General features: G+C 42.4%; 1 protein-coding gene across 2 annotated transcripts in view; it reads left to right on the top strand.

The window, feature by feature from the left end:
• The window catches only part of PAG1 (phosphoprotein membrane anchor with glycosphingolipid microdomains 1), a 115263-nt gene that overhangs the window by 15855 nt on the left and 80361 nt on the right, over positions 1–19047 (top strand). The window contains exon 2 of one of the 2 annotated variants that reach the window (XM_052787767.1): positions 11626–11685. The exons of the other annotated variant lie outside the window; for it this stretch is intronic. The gene's annotated coding sequence lies outside the window, so the exon portion shown is untranslated. The remainder of the gene's footprint in view (positions 1–11625; positions 11686–19047) is intronic. 2 annotated transcript variants of the gene reach the window in all.

Genomic DNA, 19047 nt, shown 5'->3' with positions numbered 1-19047 from the left:
GTTGTGGCTCCAGAGGGATTATACATTCAAACCCCTGGTCCAGAAAGGTGACTGCATGGATAAAGTGACACTTCATGGTACATTTGCTCTTTATTATACAAGAGGTATGTTTATTTTTAGTTTTGCTTATGTAAAAAATGCGACACTCCTAAAACTGAGAAGAAATATTCTGGTATTTCTATCTTTTTATTGCAGCCAATTGGCATGAGGCAGTGATGCTAATATCTGTAGCTAATAAGAAAATAAATCAGGGTTTTTTTCAGTTTTATATTTTAATTGCCTTATACTGCATGTGTGGCATGAGCAGTGAACTCAAGAATTACACTCCTGTTGCATTTAGGCAAACTTACCATTTATAATACAAAGAAAATATACACCAAGACTTCAAAGAGTTTCAGAAAAGGTCTGAATTACGCGTGTACATATCTGTCTTTTAACTTTTAGGGCTTTTTAGACACTGAAGTACCTTTCCCACACCTGAATAACAGCAGACCAGCTGAAAACAGGAGAAAGTCAGGAGGGAGAAAATTAATATCCTCAGGCTTGGCATGGGAGGCTGCTTCAACACATTGTAAAAAGTCACGTAAGGCATCTGCATCTGTATGTAAGCAAGCAGAAACAGTGGCCGGCTGAAAGCACAAATGTTAGGAGTTACTCAGACTACAAAGATACCCTCGAACATATGGGTATCGGCCCCTAATGATTCCAACAAAAAAACCAGCCAGACTGTGTTGAGTCAAATGCAAACTGAGTGTGAAGATCTGTAAAGGACTTTGAAGAGCAAAGAATCTGCAACATAAAAGTAAATGATGAACTGTATATGTATCTTTCAAAAGGTGTATACCTGTAAGAGCACGGGTGGGCATGCAGGGTCACCAGGCAGGACATCACAAAAATGAGAAGTTAGTTGAATTGGTCATTGCAGAGGAAATTGGGCAGGTGCTGTGTTGTGTAACAAAGATGAGAGGGTGTCAGACTGCTGAGGTATCACAACAGAAGCGCTGAAAGAAGCTGGAGAATTGAATACGGAGGTGTCACCATGTGTTGTACAGAGCATAGCCAGTGCTCCGAAGAGGCAGCGCTGCTGACAGAAAACACGCCACGTGCGTGGATGCCACAGCTGTGATTTGTGAATCCGAGCACTGGATTTCACTTAAAAAACCCTGAAATTTTTGGCAGAAAGCAAGTGGTGATTTTGAACAGGCTGGCAGTGACAGTCCTGGGAGGGTGTGAGCTCCCAGGTGGACAGCTTCTCTCCTCAGCCCACTCCAGCTCCCTCCTTTTGACTTCTGCTGCTTTGCTCCCAGGTGGGTGGGCACAGCAGTCCTGCTGCCTTCAGTTCCTGCCATCCTGCCTGCGAGCCCCTAACTCCACCATCTAAGTCCACCCTGCCCCAAAACTAGCTCATTCTTGATAGGGTATTCATCTTCAGCTTCCCTCTGATTTGTGAAAGTGGAGAAAAATAATGGGAAAAATGGGTGCTTGGCCTTTTGGATATTTCATGAGAAGGCTGTATTATTTGTAAATAATTTATGACTTTGAAGCTACACACATTCTCCCCAGGTTATATGTCTTGTATAACTGAACTGTATGATTTACCTTAAATTGCCCATCTGCCATGCATCATGAATCTCCGTACAGAGCTGTTTCTCCTCTCCTGTACGGCCTTCGCTCGTGGATAAGAGATTTGCATAAAAAGATTTCTTCATGTAAATGCAATTGGGCTGCAGCTCCAGCATCTTGTTATAACGCATGTACCAATCCTCTTGAATTGGGCTAGCATCTACTTCGGTAATTGCATCTATTTGTTTGTTGCTATAGTTTTGGGAATTAGCGGGGAGCAGGATGCGTGTACTGACGTGCTGTTGCTGCAGCCTTCGTAGCCTTACCTTATCCTAAGGCTTCTTTGAAAAAAACAACAGGCGAGGGCTGGGATGGGGGTCGGCAGTGCTGCAGCTCAGGTGGGGGCCGGGGCGAGAGCCAGGGGCTGAATGGGGCTCCCCAGGGACACCCCGGTTATCTGCGCTGGTCCTGAGCCAGGCAGCCGGCCCCCGCGGGGACAACCCGCCCAGGGCCCGGACAAGCGGCGCAATTAAAATGGTGCATAAGCCAGAGAGATAAGGAGCCCTGCCATTTCGGTCGGTGTCATTCAGGCTATGATGTGGGGCTTGCTGGGGGTCCGTGAGATGGTGGGGTGTGTGAAGGCCCTGGCCAGGAATGGAGCAACCAAAGCACCTCACAGACCTTTCCTGCACCCTTCTGCTCCCGGCAGTTTTAGCCTTGCATTTGTATTTTTTTTACCCCCAATTACTCTTCTTGGCTGAACCTCTTCATTCGTGGTCTCTCCTCCCTGGCCTCACTTTCCTTGCTCTGTTTCATTTCTCTTTCCAGCTCCTTTTGTAGCCATCTTGTCCCAGCTTCTGCGATCTTCCTGGCACCTCCTTGTCTCCCCTTTACCTGAAGCATGAATAAATGAGATAATGAGACACAGGCCAGTCATCCCAATTACTTTGTATACGTATGCATATGTATGCCCTCACCCTCTCCCTTGTCTCTCATCTTTCTGTCCTTTTCTACAGCAGTCTCTGGAGAATGGGATTATCTTTTGGTGTGCATTTAGCATGTTGGCGCTGCTGCAGTATGAATAGCATTGACTATTGGTATACTTATTTTGAAAGACTAGAGCTGTATTGTAGTGTTCGTTTGGGCTAATAATGCCCCACAAATTACCATGTAGCCTAGCTTGTCATCACCATCAGTAAAATGTTTTCCTGTATTCAGGTTGTCGTTGCATAGCTTTATATTTTTGAAGTTGGAAGGGAAGATATAGTTGGTACGGCCTCTAATAATTATTTAATGCTTTTTGTACTAATGTTAATGTGTCTTGAATAATGGTTTATGGGAAAGATCTGCTAATTTAGGTAATGGTGATAGTATTTTGATCAGGTATGTAGTAAATGCAGAAGTTGGAGGGTATTTTTTTTGAAAGCTTCTCCATCTTTCTATAATTACCAGATAGATAGTATGAACTTGCCAGATCCAACATACTAATGATTGCCTTCCAGCTTTTAGAGAGACAGAAATTATACACTAGCAGCGTCTGAACAAGATTCTGCTTTGGTAGTGTAATAAAACATACAATACTGTGCTCTCTTGCCATTGCGTAAACATCCATGAATGTGTCCCCAGTCTTTCAATAAAGAAAATAATGAAGATGAAGCTAAATTTACTTTAGGAGTACTCGAATGGCTATTGATGGCTTGGGAATGCTGGGTTATCAATAGTAGATGAACTGCTTTGCTGTTGTCTGACCCTTTGTACAGGTGTCTCATGAATCATTTTCAGATAAAAGGTAAATGCTCTTACTGTCCAATTTTGCTCCTTTTAAATTGCTGCATTTTTCAGCTTCGTCTGCAGATTTCCTAAAGCAAGCTCTTTGTGGCTAAGATCCAGGGTATTTTCTTAGCAAGATGCCTTTTTTGAACTGGCTCTGAACTGTGCTGCCTGATGAAAAGCAAGTCTGCTAAGATCGTAGCGTGCGATGATCGTCTGCTGTGCTCTCTGTTTCACAGGCAACTTAGCGTTGGTCTGTGCTGGGCCATTAGAAGGAAGGTAGAGAGAACTGTCTTTGGGTAATATTCTTAAATATATCACATACCCTCAGTGCCTTGCAGTTGGACCTAGACTAGTAGGGAAGAGAGCACTTTGGCTGTTGTGCCACTAGCCATTTTATTAGTTGCATCTTGCTGTATTTCACTTTAAAGGAATAATTTGCAGCCCACTAATCCCTCTGTGATGAAGAGAATTCTTTCCAGTATTTCTTTTCTTCTAAAATGCGGTCGGTATGGGAGATTACTACAGAGGAACATGGAGACCTTTAGTCTTTCACACTTAACTACCATCGCATTGGGACCATGTAGGCAAAGTAGCAGTCTGAGGTAGCAGATAAGCCTTCAGATGAAGAAGGAAAAAAAGCAAAAAGTGGTAGAAGCTGCAGCAACAATATTCCTGAATCTGCAGGAAATCATCTAATCCCTAGTTAATGTAAAACACTCCTAAAATTACCAGAGCTTTTGAAATCGGTTTCTTTGTTTCGGAAGTAAGGTGCAGCCCCAAGGCAAGGAGTGGTGTGAATTTACTGGGGTAATGCTACACAAAGGTCTCTGGAGATATGAGACATCTAAGTGTATTGCTGAGTTGCTTTAAAAACTACTTCCGTACTGGGTCATGGGAAAGGTTTTCAGTGCAGTATTTTACCCTGATGCATCTATAACTCTAGCAGCAGCCATCAGCAGCGTCACTTCTGCAGCTTTTTCAATAAAGAAATAAATCTCACCATCATTTTTCCTGGGCTCTGCACACCAGTTCCATGAATTAAAATGTACAAAGAGAATACAGCATAAGGGGGGTGGTTGTGTACCTACCAGTTACCATGGAAATAATTAAGGGCACACTGAGACTAGTGGACCCAGAAGCACTCAGATCTGGGTATACAGTGTGTGTGACCCATCAGGGTGAGATTGGGGCAGGTGTCCCCCCACTTCTTGTCTCTCTCCCTCCCTTGCAGAGTGGTTTCTGCAGGAACAGCACCTGGGAGTGGGGTTCAAAGGGAGCCCCCACACCCCTGCTTCACTTGTCAGCCTCTGGAAACCTGGGGAGGTCAATAGTGACAAGAGCACCTGCGTATTTCTGGCAGGTTTGGGACCTTTGTTTACTTAGGTGGGTGTTTTTTCTCCTTCAGTCACAAGCACCAAAAAGATCTGGCCACCCAACTTGCTTGTCTCTCATGCAGTTTGCGAGCCTTGTCCCTGTCTCGTCCAGCAGAAGCTGAGGGTCATTTATTCCATGCCCCTGGTTGTTCCTGGAGAGCACTAGCTGTGCTGGAGGCAATGCAAGGATGGGAGGCATCAACGCCCTGCAGAGCGGTAGCTGACTCCTCACAGCCTCTGGCAGACACTGAATGTGAGAGATTACGGGGCAGGCCAGTCTGGTTTTCCACTGGGAGTAAGCACTCCCTATGGCAGACCCTTGAGCTGTTGGTGTGTCTAAAGAAGACAGTTTGAACAAAATCCACAGCTCATATAAATTGGTATCGCATCCTTAACAGGCACAGAGCGTTATCATTTCATATTTTGAAAGAACTATCCTGTAATATCAGTCCATTTTATTACTCTACTGCTTTGTGCTGTCGGTGTCAGCAGAGCTGAGAGATGAGGTAAAGCAAAAGATATGTTCTAGCCCACTTGTCCCCCAAGTGCATATTTTGCTGTGGCTGCGTACCTGCACTCCATGGACTTGGATCGGGAGGGGAATATGCTTTAGTGGTACAGACTCTTCTGCAGAGTTCTGCCAAAAGATGGTCTCTTCTGACCTTCTGCTTTTGACTAGACCCGTTTCTTCCTACTTCTGTGTTGCTTGTCTTTTCCTAAGCCTTATTCTTGCCTCTGTTCTTCACTCCTACAGCTCCCCTAGGTGTATTTCCCTCCACAGCCACTCTTCCCATCTTTGCAATCTGTACATTTTCTCTTTTTGCCCAAAACGACTTACATTACTTTCCTGTCATTCACTTGACTCTCTCTTGTTGCCAGTGTCCCATCCAACCTCTCAGGCCTCTGCTACTGCCTCCTTAGCTTCGTGTCCTCTGGTCTCAGCCAAGCCAGTGCCGGTCTCCCCTTGTACCAGCTGCATGTTGGATGGGTCTCAGCTCACCCTGTTTTCATCCAAGTAGTTCCTGGTCTCACTCTCCTTTTCCACCCATTTTTTTCTCCTTAGCTTTTGTTTAGATTGACTGACTCTCTCACCCTCCTTCCTCCTGCTTTTCTCCCTGACTCCCCAGCCAAATTTCCTTGCCTGTTCTTATCCATCATCTTCCCCACATAGCTCTCAGTCCCAATTTTCCCCATTTTTCCTTACTCTTCACCCGTTTCCTTACTCTTGTTCCTGTTTTCACAGGATTACACCTTTCCCATTTCAGAAGGCAGTAAAAAGCATTTCTCTGGCAAAGTTTTTTCCTAGGTCGTGTCAAGTCCCTTCTTCAGAGAGTACTCAAGCTTCTCAAAGAAAAAGTATGCCAAGACCTTTTAACTTAGGCAGTGAAAAGTACTTTTCTTTGGCTTTATTTTCAGAAATATGTGCATCATTTCAATGGAGATACCCAAAATTATATTTAGCATGAGCATGCATTTTTTAACAGTAGAAAATGGCTCTGGAAAGGGGAAAGTGCCAGACAGCTGTAATGAGCAGCGCTGCTGCCAGCCTCACCTCTGGTACTTACCATCAGGAAATGCCATTACAGTCTTCAAAGTCCTTTTTCTCAACATGTTGGCAAATATGTAGCCTTGGGAAGATTTAATATGATGCTGCAAATTTTACAAGGCTCCCAGTAGAGTCAGTTGTCCAAGGAGAAGGAGATGCATGAGCAGTGAACTGCTGCCTGCCTTGCTGGTTTGTAAGAGTTAGATGAGGAGTAAGAGCCCCACTTTGGAGTTGGGCATTGTTTGGGAGTCCCTTGATGGTCGGACTGCATGTGTCTCTGTGTGTGTGTATATATATCTCCTAATCATCCTTATTCCAAGACTAGTTCTATATATGTAAATCAAAAAAGACACCTCACAAATTACAGGAGCCTGTATCACCATAGCCTTCCCATTTTATAGAAGGGCAGACTGGGATGCTGATATCCAGAAGAGGGTTGGTGATACCGCAGAAAATTTGCAACTCTTGAAGTAGATTTTTGGATTTTTAATGGATAAACGTGGAGAGCAGTTCCACCAACCTTATATTATACAAGGTCTGTCTGTCATGTTGTGCTTTTTCCCAGATAGTAAAAGGAAGACATGATCCCCAGTGAGTTAATAAGAATAATTCTTTCATGCCGGGGAAAAAAGTGAAAGGAAAAATGAGCCGCATAAGATTTGCCTGTGACATTTAAAGTCTAAATCTGAGTTTGACTGAGTAATTTATCCTTGGGTATTTGCAGGAGGGAGAGCAGGAGAATATGAATGAGTGCATCTCAGTTATGTCTGAGCTTTCTGACAGATGAAGAGAATTTTTGGTGACTCCATCTGGCTGGAAGGTCTATCTGTGTGATCTCTTCTCCGACAGATGGAAGATAACACTAGGAGGAGTCCTTTGATTATCAAAGCATGGGCATTACTCCAGTGCAGTATCACCCTGAGACACCACTTTCTTTCAGAGTGACAGGTGATGTTTCTGGGATGTTAGAGAGAGCTCGTTTCCCCCTGCTGCACTGAACATGTGTACACCAGATTTTCTTTGGCAATACTAAACCTTCTGTATCTGTTGCTGGTGAGGAAAGAAATGAAAATACAGAGTATCCGTGTAGAGAACATAGCAAGTACAAAGAGACTGAAGGAAGAGGATATGTTTATCAACTTCATTAGTATTTCTTTTACAATCTGCTTGGATTCTTGGAGTTTCTATGAACTACTTTTTGAAACATGTAAGAGATGATTAAGCTGACATTAATTGAAGTCCTTCCTGAATGTAGAGGTTCTTTCTCAAACAGTGTAGCAATTTTTATTTCCCACTGCTGTTGGCTTTCTGCTAGCACATGTGTTTGCAGTATCCCATTGAGCAACCTCACACTTCTGTCAAGACTTCTCTTTGCAACATGCAGTGTTGCATGTGAACCTACCAGCAGTCCTGCATCCAGACCTTCCTTTAATTTCTAAGAATAACATTCAGCTTATTCTTGTGAGTATCAGGAGTTAACTAATGGAGCTGTCCTGGTTTCAGCTGGGATAGAGTTAACTGTCTTCCTAGTAGCTGGTACAGTGCTATGTTTTGAGTTCACTATGCGAAGAATGTTGATAACACTGATGTTTTCAGTTGTTGCTCAGTAGTGTTTAGACTAAAGTCAAGGATTTTTCAGCTTCTCATGCCCAGCCAGTGAGAAAGCTGGAGGGGCACAAGAAGTTGGCACAGGACACAGCCAGGGCAGCTGACCCAAACTGGCCAACAGTGTATTCCATACCATGTGATGTCACATCTAGTATAGGAACGGGGAAGTGGGGGCAGGGATTCACTGCTCCGGGGACTGGCTGGGTGTCGGTCGGCGGGTGGTGAGCAATTGCACTGCGCATCATTTGTACATTCCAATCCTTTCATTATTACTGTTGTCATTTTATTAGTGTTATCATTATCATTATTAGTTTCTTCTTTTCTGTTCTTTTAAACCGTTCTTATCTCAACCCACGGGTTTTGCTTCTTTTCCCGATTTTCTCCCCCATCCCACTGGGTGGGGGGGGAGTGAGTGAGCGGCTGCGTGGTGTTTAGTTGCTGCCTGGGGTTAAACCACGACAGGAGCCAACATCAGCCTTCTGTGAATTGCCTACCACTTTGGCGTGTTACCTCTGTTTATCTGTCAAAAGGCAGCTGTGAATGTCAGTCCTTGCTCAGATGATTGTTGTAGGTCACTTCCAACTGAAATAGTCTATTCTATTCTAATATTTTACAGTCTGGACACTGGCTGTGCAGTGGAATTCACCTGTGCTAATGATACACAGCAGACCACAAGGTTAACAAAAGCCATGCCTGTGAGAGTATGTTTGCCTCAGTCACTGCTCTGTGGAGGAGGTTAGGAGTAAGTCATCTGAGGTGGCAGTTTCCCACATGCAGACTGTGCCTTTCCTAACTTATCCATGCATATCATTGCAGATCAGGGTAGAGAGTTAGTGATCTGAGTCGCATCTCAGTGCAAATTCATAAAGATGTGTAGAGGTCATCTCTGTTGATAGGAAATACTCAAGTCTCACTGTCCATCCATGTGGGTTGTTATGTATGAACTTGCCCCTTTTTTACCACATAACTACTGCAGCCTCATCTGTGACATTAACTTATGTTTGTACAAGCAGTCAGTGCTTTGTTCCTCAGAAACGTGGGGCAGATCAGGAACAGTCAGGTTTTGGGTGTTTTCTGAAGTGAGATGCAGAATTACTTTCTGTGGAGCTTCCCTGCATAATTCACAGGTGCATCTTGCTATCTGCCCGATCACTGCCTGTTTCATTTCACCTCTTGCTCAATCCTGGTTTTCAACATGAAGTTCTTAATCATAGCTCATGTCATATCTTCAGGAAATGCCATTGTGGTAATCTCACTGTTGGTCTTTTGCTGTCTTTTGGTGCTTGCCAGCGCTAAACAATACAGAGGGGACACTGTAAACATCTGAGGTTCCAAATGTCAAACCTCAAGATCCTGTTACAAAGAACATAGGACAGCAGCTGGGTTACTCTACAAGCTTTGATTAAGATGAGCATGTTTACTGCTTCTTAAATATTTTCTTTGTTTTATTTTAATATTTATCAAACTTTTCCTGCCTTAAGTAACTTTTGTAAACTTATTTTTCTATTAATACCCTAACATGGCTGTGCATAATTGGCATGTGATTAATACATTTAATGGAGTTTCGGTCTTGAATGTGATTCCTTTGGCAGTCTTTCTGGTTTTTTCTCTTTGCTATTCACATTGGCCACCTGAGACACTTTCTGATTTTTTTGGCATAGCATTCATTTTGATTTCATAGTTGATGATAGCATTATTATTTTATCAAATAACCTGATAAATTGTTACAGCAAGACTGCAGCAGCAGCCAAAGCACTGATGCTTTCTAATGGCGCACTTTACCTCCTCTCTATTATCACTGCCCATTTCATTATTTGCAAGTTGATTACAGCTGCGTTTCTCAAGGGCTATGAAATATTCAGCAGCCCGGACTAGCCTGGGGAGAATCGCAGTCTTTGCAGTTGAACACCTGCCCTCAAAGGCAAAGAGGAACCAAAAACTTCTCGTGTTTAAAACTGATGGGGAAATTCCTTCTCTGCTTTAACTTTCCCACAACACTGACTTAGAGGTGCACGCTAATTTAAAGTTACCACTTTACTTATGCTTGTCATGGGATGGGGGAATAATAAGAATAAATATACAACTACTGCATTTCTGCCATACTTGCCTGGCTACAGCAAAGGAGGAAAGAAATGTTGGTATAATTGGTTGCCTGTGTGTCAGTGTGAGGCAGTTGGGATTTTGGGTGGAGTTGGGAAAAAAGCTCTCCGTTAAGGGCAAAAATTAACACTACCGGTTATGTTCTCACACTTTGTCTCTCTGGAGGACTAGCCAGCAATGATTGACTGAAATGTGCAATATTTTACCAAGTAGGAAACAGATAAGATTTTTATAAACAGGATACTTCATCATTAAAGTAAAGAAACAATTGCTTTGACCTTGACACTGAATGAGTAAGGCCAGCATTGTGATAATTGAGAATGTAGCTAAGCAACAGTTCTCCAGGAGCTTGCACTGCTTTATTTTTAGTAGACTACACTAGTAAGGGGGAAGGAGGGGGGGGAGAGCCGAATGAGCAAAGCAACTGGTTAATGCTTACAAAAAAAGAAACTATTTCTGTCCTTGTGCAAAAAGTTAGAGTTGTAATACACGGTTATACAGATTTTATTTGGGTTTACATCAAAAAAGTAATTGAATCAGTGTATCCTCCTGTGGTCTGAACAAGCAGATAGCCTGACAGTATCCCTGATTTCTTAAGCTGCTTTAGAGACTTGAGTCTCTTCTGAAAATTAATGGTGTAGAAGAAATGGCATATTCCTCCAGAAATAGTCTATTTTATATCTATTTCTGCTTGCTTTGGCAGTAATTAGATTTCCTAATCTTACTGGTTAGCACTATACAGCCTAATTTATTTGAAAAGTTGGACAGTAATTTTAACTAAATTAATTTGGAAAGTCCTTTAAATAAGTTCTTGCAACCACTTGCTGTAGATATGTTCTAACTTTGGTTTAAACTAGTCTTACAATACTGTAGCAAGCCAGTTCCCTACAAAGTAAACAGTGTATGACCCTTTAAATCTGAAATAAACATCCAGGGAAAGGAAGGTATTTTCTTCTAGCTAAGTCAATTTACAAACCAAGTTGTTAGTTTAATTTTTCATTTAGACAATGGAAAGAAAATCAGTCTGAGAAGTTCAACATTTTTATTATGTAGGCATTGCAGGATTGATTGCAACCACATGGCTGCTCCATTATCCTGTAACTAAAAGTATGTGTTGCAAGGCTGGTGCTAATGGAAAGTTTGCAACCTCTTTATCTCTCCCTGTTCCTAGTAAATCTCTCATCACTGACTTGGATGATCTTTCTTTAGATACCAAACCAATACAATTACTGAGTAACAATGAGTTTCTGCTCATAAAACCCAAGCAGTTGCAGAAATCTCTCTGAAGATACTGTCACTGCAATGGTATAAACTACCCTAACTTTACATATAGGAGCCTTTAATTCTGATTTGGTCTATGACATCCATTACTGGCAACATCACAAGGGAGAGAATAAAAATGTCCTAATTCTCAGCCTAACTTCTTTATTGGATCTTTGAAAGTCAGAAAATAGTAAACACAAAAATAATTAAAAGGAGTTTAAAAACTGTATTAGTTACTCTCCAGTATTTTAAGTACAGGAAGAAAACCTTTTTTTAAAGTACTTTTCTCTGGATATGATTTTAAATTTGAAGAAACAGGAGATAATGTATATTGTCTGTTATATTCTCGTAGTGGAGCATAATTGAATTCAGAATTGTGAACTTCTTTTTTTTGCCTAGGAGGAAACGTTTGTCAATACTGTACAGCCCTTGAACATCAGGCTCTACAGAGAATCCAAGGTAATTGTTTATGCAACTGCTTTTTGTTTCCTGTGGTGGTCAGCTTGGCTTTAGTTCAGTTTCGTGAAGACCTCTGTAATTTATGAAGGTGCCAGTGCAAAGCAATTAAACTGGGTAGCAGCAATGTTAGAAGTAGCTTTTGCAGAAGCTGTTGCTTACAGCTTCGTGATCCATGATGTGCTGTGTGAGGTGCCAGGGTGTGTGTGTATATAATAAAGAAGTGATACATTTTGAAAATGCAGTTGTTGTTTTCATGCCTTAAAAAGCAGCCGTACCAGTCACAGCTGAAAGGTAGAATCAGCTGGATATGGTTTAGTATATGGTTATTCAGAAAGCCTTTCCTTATCCCTCAGCATCCCGGTCTTCTAGCTGGTTGTCTTCCTAGAGCTGTGAGAGGCACCACATGCTCTGCAGTGCTGGCACAGGCTTTCCTGCCCTGGATGATAGCAGTTTTGGTCAGTGGATCTGTTTTGGTCAAGCAGAGCATTGACTGCCTCATTGGAAATTGCCATCTTTGCTCACTTTGCCAAGTTCTTAAAAGCTGGTTATGCTGTTGCAATTGCTGTAGATGCCACAGATCTATACGTCGCATTTGCTTGTTCCAAAGCCTGTTTTGAAAGCATAGCAAATGAGGTCTTCATTGGTATGGACAGAAACTAAATAACAAAATAGACAGCTGGGAGTTCATATTTCATATTTAAGTTACAAAGCTATCCCACTGCGGAGGTTATGGAAAAGAATACTGTGGTTAGGAAGTTAGTCTGGGCATGCAGTCTGCAAGGCATATCTGGTACCTTTGCATGGAGACCAATGAGATCCAGTCTTCAGTATGTAGACTGGTGCTGCTTGCATTCATTTACTGGAGGTCTGATGAGATTTGAGCAACATCAAATTTATATTGGGTTGCCACTTAAATAATTAACATCTCCCAACACCTGGCAGATGGTGAATTTTCAAACACTGCAGTTAGTTTTTATTCCAAGTATCCTGGCCCTTGCTGGGTGGCTGTTTCTAATAAGTAATGAGATGGTACTGGACTGGATTGCATTGTATGTAATGTACTCAATTTGTGGCTGAGTTGAGAAATACTGGGAAGATTTCAAGTCCCTTCCTTAGCGCAATGATAGCCTTGAAACTCTGTGGAATCAGTGCTTTGCTAATGCATACCAAGCAGGTGGTCTTTACTTACAACATGTTGGTAAGATGATAAGCGAAGAACCTTGAAGGTAACCACATTGCACTAACTAACTGACATGGTGCATGTTCCTAGCTTTTCCTAAAGGAAAGTTGGTTCGCTCAGACAAGCTTACTGGTTTAACTTTGCTTTTGCAGAAGCTGTGAGCACACCTCTGGTAACATACTCGGTTACCACAATTTGTCTGACCAGGTACCTCCTAAGCTACAGTGACTGGTTGTACGAGTTTGTGTGAATATACTCCGAGTCCCTCGCTCAGTCTCTTTCTGTTATCTGTACAGAGTACAGACATGCTTCAATCCCAAATCTTGAGCCCATGAGAAGTGCATAAATATAACTGACATGACTGATGGAAACATTGCTTCTTGGTAATATTTATCTTTCAAATGAACATAGAAATCAACGAGCTTGACCAGACACCTTAAAGGTAGAATTAATGTAAAATCAATTTGATATCACACATACTTCTGGAGTCTTACCTTGTGGAAGCCAAAGGACTGTGATAGTTGTCTTTAAATCTGTCAAAGATGAAGCGTTTTAGTTCTGAACTCTCATTCTCTGTAAAAGATACTCAGATCTGGAAATGAAACACCTCTGAAAGGTCAGGGATTTTTCTCTCTCTCTTCCCTGTTGAATAGGTCATCATTTTGGAAATTCTGTTTGCAATAAAAATGTGTTGATGACTCAGTTGCATGTCTAAAGGACCTGCGTAACCTGAACTCTTGCACAGGAAATCAGAAATTGTGAACAGGTTATCATGCCATGTAATCCTCCATCAGTGTTAAGGCAGCCACACGGTGCCCTCTGAGCACAGCTGTAGGTCCAGCAAATTTTCCTTCTGGTTCAAAAAAGTTGGGAATCTTAGAGCTGAAAAAAAAAAAAGATTGTTTTATTGGGGGTTTAAGGTCTTTTAAAATTCTGGATTTACTTCTCTGATCCCATTTATGGTACAACCCAGAGACAGTTGTTTGGCCTTGAGCAAGGCTGGAAGGTGAAGACAGGATCCTTTCAACCAGCTTTGATGGTGTAGAAATAGTATCAGACTTTAGCCTGGCAGTGTGGGATTTTTGACTGTGTAAAAAACCAAACAACCCACCCATGGATCACCTTACAGCTATGGTTTAGAGAGTGGCTGAAAGAAGTACCTTCAGATGGAGGCAAGTGTGGTCAGTGAAAAAGGAGTTGGGTGGACTGAGGATTTCTTTCAGCCAGTCAGGCTGCGGAGGGTCCTTCAGTGTGGAACCACATCTCCAGGTGCTGCATGCGTACAAGGGTCTGGGTATTTCACTGAGGGGTTCCTCCCCCAAGGTTGGTATGGCTCTGCCACACCAAGGTCGAGAGGTTACAGCCAGTGTCAGTTTTAGGAAGCATAATTATTCATTTGAATAGCAGAAAAAGCATTAAGAAAGTGTATATCAAGTCGTTGTTGGGGAACTGTCCAGGGTGAAGTGGTCCTGTCACCCGAGGGTTGGCAGAAATACGTGTTGTGCAGTCATTTTGTTAGAAGTGGAGGAACGGCGGTTTCCTGCAATAGGTGTTGTGGGGGGGTGGACGTGTGAGGTGTGAAGAGCAGGGCAGGGGTCTCTTGGGTAGGTCTCTGTGGCAGGACAGCTGAGGTGTTTGCAGGCCTCCCCTGCAAACCTATGTCTTGCGCAGGATACGCAGGCCTGGTTTGACACGTGTGGTGGTCGTGTCTGGGCTTCGCAGTGGTCTGCCATGTTCCCTGTGTCTCTGCTCTGGGTTGTCTGGCCTGGCGTTGGCTTGGCAGAGGCACAAGGCATGTGGCTGAAGGAAAGGTTGTGAGCTGGTGCGCCAGGTGCTGGTAGGAGATGTCAGGCTTGCTGACATCTGAGCGCTCATCAAGACTGAGGGAGCTCCATCAGGAGCTTGGCCATGCGCGCCGCCAGAAAGGCAATGAGAAGGGGTGAAGAGGAGCTTCTCTCGGAGCTGCTTCAGTGCACGGGACACGTGGTTTGGTGCTTAAAATTTACAGCTTGCCTGTGCTGGAAGTAATTCAGGAATAGCTGCTCTGCTTTCAGTTTCCATCCTGCCTGTTTCCCCAATAATGTTCACATGCAAATGGTCCACCGCCGCACCCAGGGGTTGGGGTTTGTATATATTCAGCGTGAATAAAAACCATACAAGCTTCACCCTGAGCCTTCTCCTTTTTGCTTAAGTTGGGTTTTGGGGTTTTGTTTGTTTGTTTGTGGGTTTTTTTGTTGGATAGGATTTTTTGTTTCTTTTTTTCTGGAAAGCCCCCTCTCTTTGTCTTTAGCACTTTACGTTGTTTGAGCTGGTAAAAGCATTTTCTATCTCTGTTGATGCTAATAGGCTCCACCATGTTGGCTAGTGTGAGCCTTAAGACACCTCTTACCTCCACCGCCGTCAGTGGTAGCTTCTGCATGTCTGCAGGTTTCCTTCCCTGAGATGTCAGGTTTTCCCTCTGCTTTCTTTAGATTGCCCTTCCAGATGGCCGGCTCTTCTGCAGGAGTAAGCACCCCTGGGCAAGGACACTCAGTTGCGGCTCCTCAATCTGAAAGGGTCATAAATACATGAAGTTTGTGCTTTTCATTACACTGAACGTAACAGGAGGAGCTGCCTTGTCAGCATGCTCCCAAGGGGAGGATCTGCACTAAAAGGTCTGCATAACAGCGGGGGGGGGGGGGGGAAACCCCTCTGAGAGTAATGTCCCTGGGCTGGATGTTGGTGTCTTGGAGTCAGTGATCTCACAGGTCATCCGTGGGTCTGACTACAACTTGCCATCTTGCCTTTACCTCTTCGTTTTCTTCCTCCTTTGTTGTTTGCGTGGCCGTGCTGCTGAGCCTGGATGCCCAGGGCTGTTGTGAGGCTTGCTGGCAATGAGCACTGTCAGCTTGCCCCGTGTCCTGAAATAACCCAGCCACCTCCTTACGGGTTTCCAGCATGAGGTCGGTGTTTGCGAGGAACACGGTGGGAAGCAGGCGTTTTTGAGGAGGTGAGGATCTGTGAGGCTTCGGCCCCGCTGGCCCTGGGTGAGCCGGGAAGGGAGGTGACGCGCTGTCGGCAGGGGCTGAGCGCTGCCGCCTGGCACAGCCCAAGCTTTCCTGGTGCTGGAGGACACAGAGGTGGAAGGAGAGTGGTGCAGGAGTCAAGCTTGTGCAGGTCCACCTTCAATAAGGTGCAGGAAAACAAGCGTGTGGTGATTCCTACTGATGCTCCCCACTATATGGTGCGTTCAACAAAACCCACCCTTCTCGGATGTAATGTAAAGGAATTAAAGAACCGCCTCGCGACAGGAGTTAAGGTCATTTTATGTAGAGCCGTCCTGTAGAAATGGAGCGATTCAAATATTGCTGCAGCGGGTTTACATCTGTGAGGCTACAGTGGCGGTGTCAGACCAACAAACTGCGCTCACTGCGAAAATAGGCTAACGTTGCAGGAATGACTAAGGCGATTATGGATCTGCATGAATGATTAATTGACCGTGCTTTTGTTTCAGTTTTGATCCCAGGCCCTCTGCAAAAAAATAATAAGGCAATTTTGGAAGAAGGTGTTTTTAAAATAAAAAATAAGTCAGTTGTAATAACAGCTTTATTATGCAGATATGCACCAAAACTACTCCAAGAGGAAGAGAGTAAAAAAGCACTTGCTACTGAATCTCTGTAATATGACTATTTGAAATTTGTAGATAAGTATTCGCCAGACACTTTGCAGTCAGAATATCTATTCACATTTTAAGAGGACAATATTACTGTTCTTCAGAGAGGATATGCAGTGGCATAGTGGTAGTGCCTTCTTAATAACCCCCCTTTAAGCTCAGTTTAGAAAGCATTTGTTTTGTTATTAAAATTACTCTACATATTTGAGACAGACTTCAGCTGAACAAATGCCTAACACGTGCTAGACACATATTGATTTTTTTGTCTTAGCCTAACATTTCTCCTGGGCATCATATTATTTATTCATAAAGCAGAAATGATGTCTGACAGGCAGTTAGAAGGGTGTAGAGCTGTACTCCAGAAACAATGTGAAAAGCTTTGCAAGGACCCCAAGAAATCAATGTGCTGATGCTAAAGAGCAGCCTTTTAATTCTGAGCACATGTTCATGCAATCGTTCAGTGTGGAAAAGGAAATTTAAATAACAAATAGTTACTATTAAAACTGCAGGCCTAAATTTTCATTCATCTTTATTCCAATTATCCGAGCCAAGGTGGAAGTAGGCAAAGGCAGCAACTAGCCAAGCCCAGACACCTCTCAGCCATAAAGCTGTCTCACTACTCTAGCCCTAATTTGCACATTTGTATGTAGATTTCTGTGGGAAGTAAGATATTTTTATCAATAAAGATTTAAAACGCGAACGTTGTTCAGAGAGCCAGATACTCCTAAAGCGTGCGTGATTCATAACCACTTACTCTAATTGAGTGTTAGACTGATGTCTGTACAGCAGATTAAAATAATAAATAGCTGGTATTTTTAGAATGTGAGTTGAAATATTTTGATAAGCCAGTCATTGTGATAGACCTGTTTGAAAAAAATTAGGCAAAAGGAGATTTGTTCTAGTTTTGTTCATTCAAAATTAGATCACAGCATACTGTCAAGCAGTATTTGCTGGTTGAAGATATATTTTATTTCCAAAAATGTTTTGCCTACTGAAAAAAAAAATATAAGTAAACTCACAGGTATTCTTACATTCTTAGGAAAAATTTTATCTGACCTTATATGTCTCTCAGCAAGATAAGTAACTTTAATTATTGAAGTATTATATTTGAAGTGAAATAGACATCTGAATATCTTGTCAAATCAGGCGACTATGGAATTTGTTTCTTGTTATTTAAAACACAGATAACGCAGTCGAAAAAAGGAGCACGTCATCATGTAATTAAATATTTCATTTTAATGTATAAACAAGGGAGCTGAACTAAATTTGTTCTGGCATTTCTTGACTTTCTAGTACTTGACTTTGAACCTGAATGTTCTTTGATATATAGGGTTGGGATTTTCAAAATTCGCTTTGTGTATTTTGAGGGGGGAGGGGAGATGTAAGAAAAGAATACATTTCTACTCTATAGACATGAAAGTTATCGTCTTTCTCTTGGTTAATAAGAAGGTCATGTTATTTACGGTGAAACCAAGGCACACATTAACCTCGTGAAGCTAAGAACTTAACTCATATTCCTTAAATTGGTCTGCAGAACACCTTATAGCTGTTTTCTCCAGGGAAGGCTTTGACCTCCTCAATCATGAAACATCACAATAAATGCAATTTTAAATCACTCAACTGGGACAGCATAATCTGTGTCCATCCAGAATAACTAAGAGTGCCTGAAGCATGCACACATTTATATTTTTTTCCCAGGAAGTGGTCTTTAAAAAGAAGGGGAAAATGTGATACCTCACTGGTATCTTCTAGGAAATCAAATGTATGAACTTTCACATTTAGTATTCTGACATATGAAGATGGCATTGGGGAAGCACTACAGTGTTTTCAGATGACTGTCTTTCATGGCTTTGAAAATCTAATTTCATTTGACTTGATCTGAAGAAAGTGTACCAAAAATGATGTTTTTCTGAGCTATTGTACATGTTGCAATGGGGACATTTTTTATGGTTACTGTCTGATGAGAACATGAAGTTATGAAAATACCTCATTTCTCAAAAATGGATGCATTTTGATTTGCTCTTGCCAATACTTTTGAATGCTGCCGTTAACTCGCAAGAGTTACCATGTATTTACAAGTAGGTTTTAAATGACAAATTTCCTGCATAGAGTTAAGGATGTCTGAATGTTAAGTAGTGACTTTAAATGCCACTTTTCCAAATTGTTAAACTAGAGCTGTAATAATAATTCTTTTAATCTATTTAGATAGCTGGTAACTGGTCAATTAATAAGGTTTGTTCATCCAAAGCTCAACTGCATCTTGCTGCCTCTCTGAGCTCTATTTTCTTAATTTAGTTCTGTCATTACTGTTGTCAGGAACATTACTCTTTGCTTTTGACAGCAGAAGAATACCCAGCCCCTGATAAAGCACTAAAACATGAATGCACACATTTTCTGCTTCACCAGCCTGGAGTGCTCTTCAGGACACTCAGACAGAGGATGTCTGCACCAGAGCTGGTCACCCGAGGTCTCCCTCTAGTCAGGGGAGGGAAGTACCTACTTTTAGGACATGGTCCATTTAACTTACTGC

Source organism: Harpia harpyja, chromosome 5 (assembly GCF_026419915.1).
Source record: "Harpia harpyja isolate bHarHar1 chromosome 5, bHarHar1 primary haplotype, whole genome shotgun sequence".
Taxonomy (NCBI): Eukaryota; Metazoa; Chordata; class Aves; order Accipitriformes; family Accipitridae; genus Harpia; species Harpia harpyja.
Note: the sequence above shows the minus strand (reverse complement) of the source record. Positions and strands in the feature narration are given on the sequence as shown.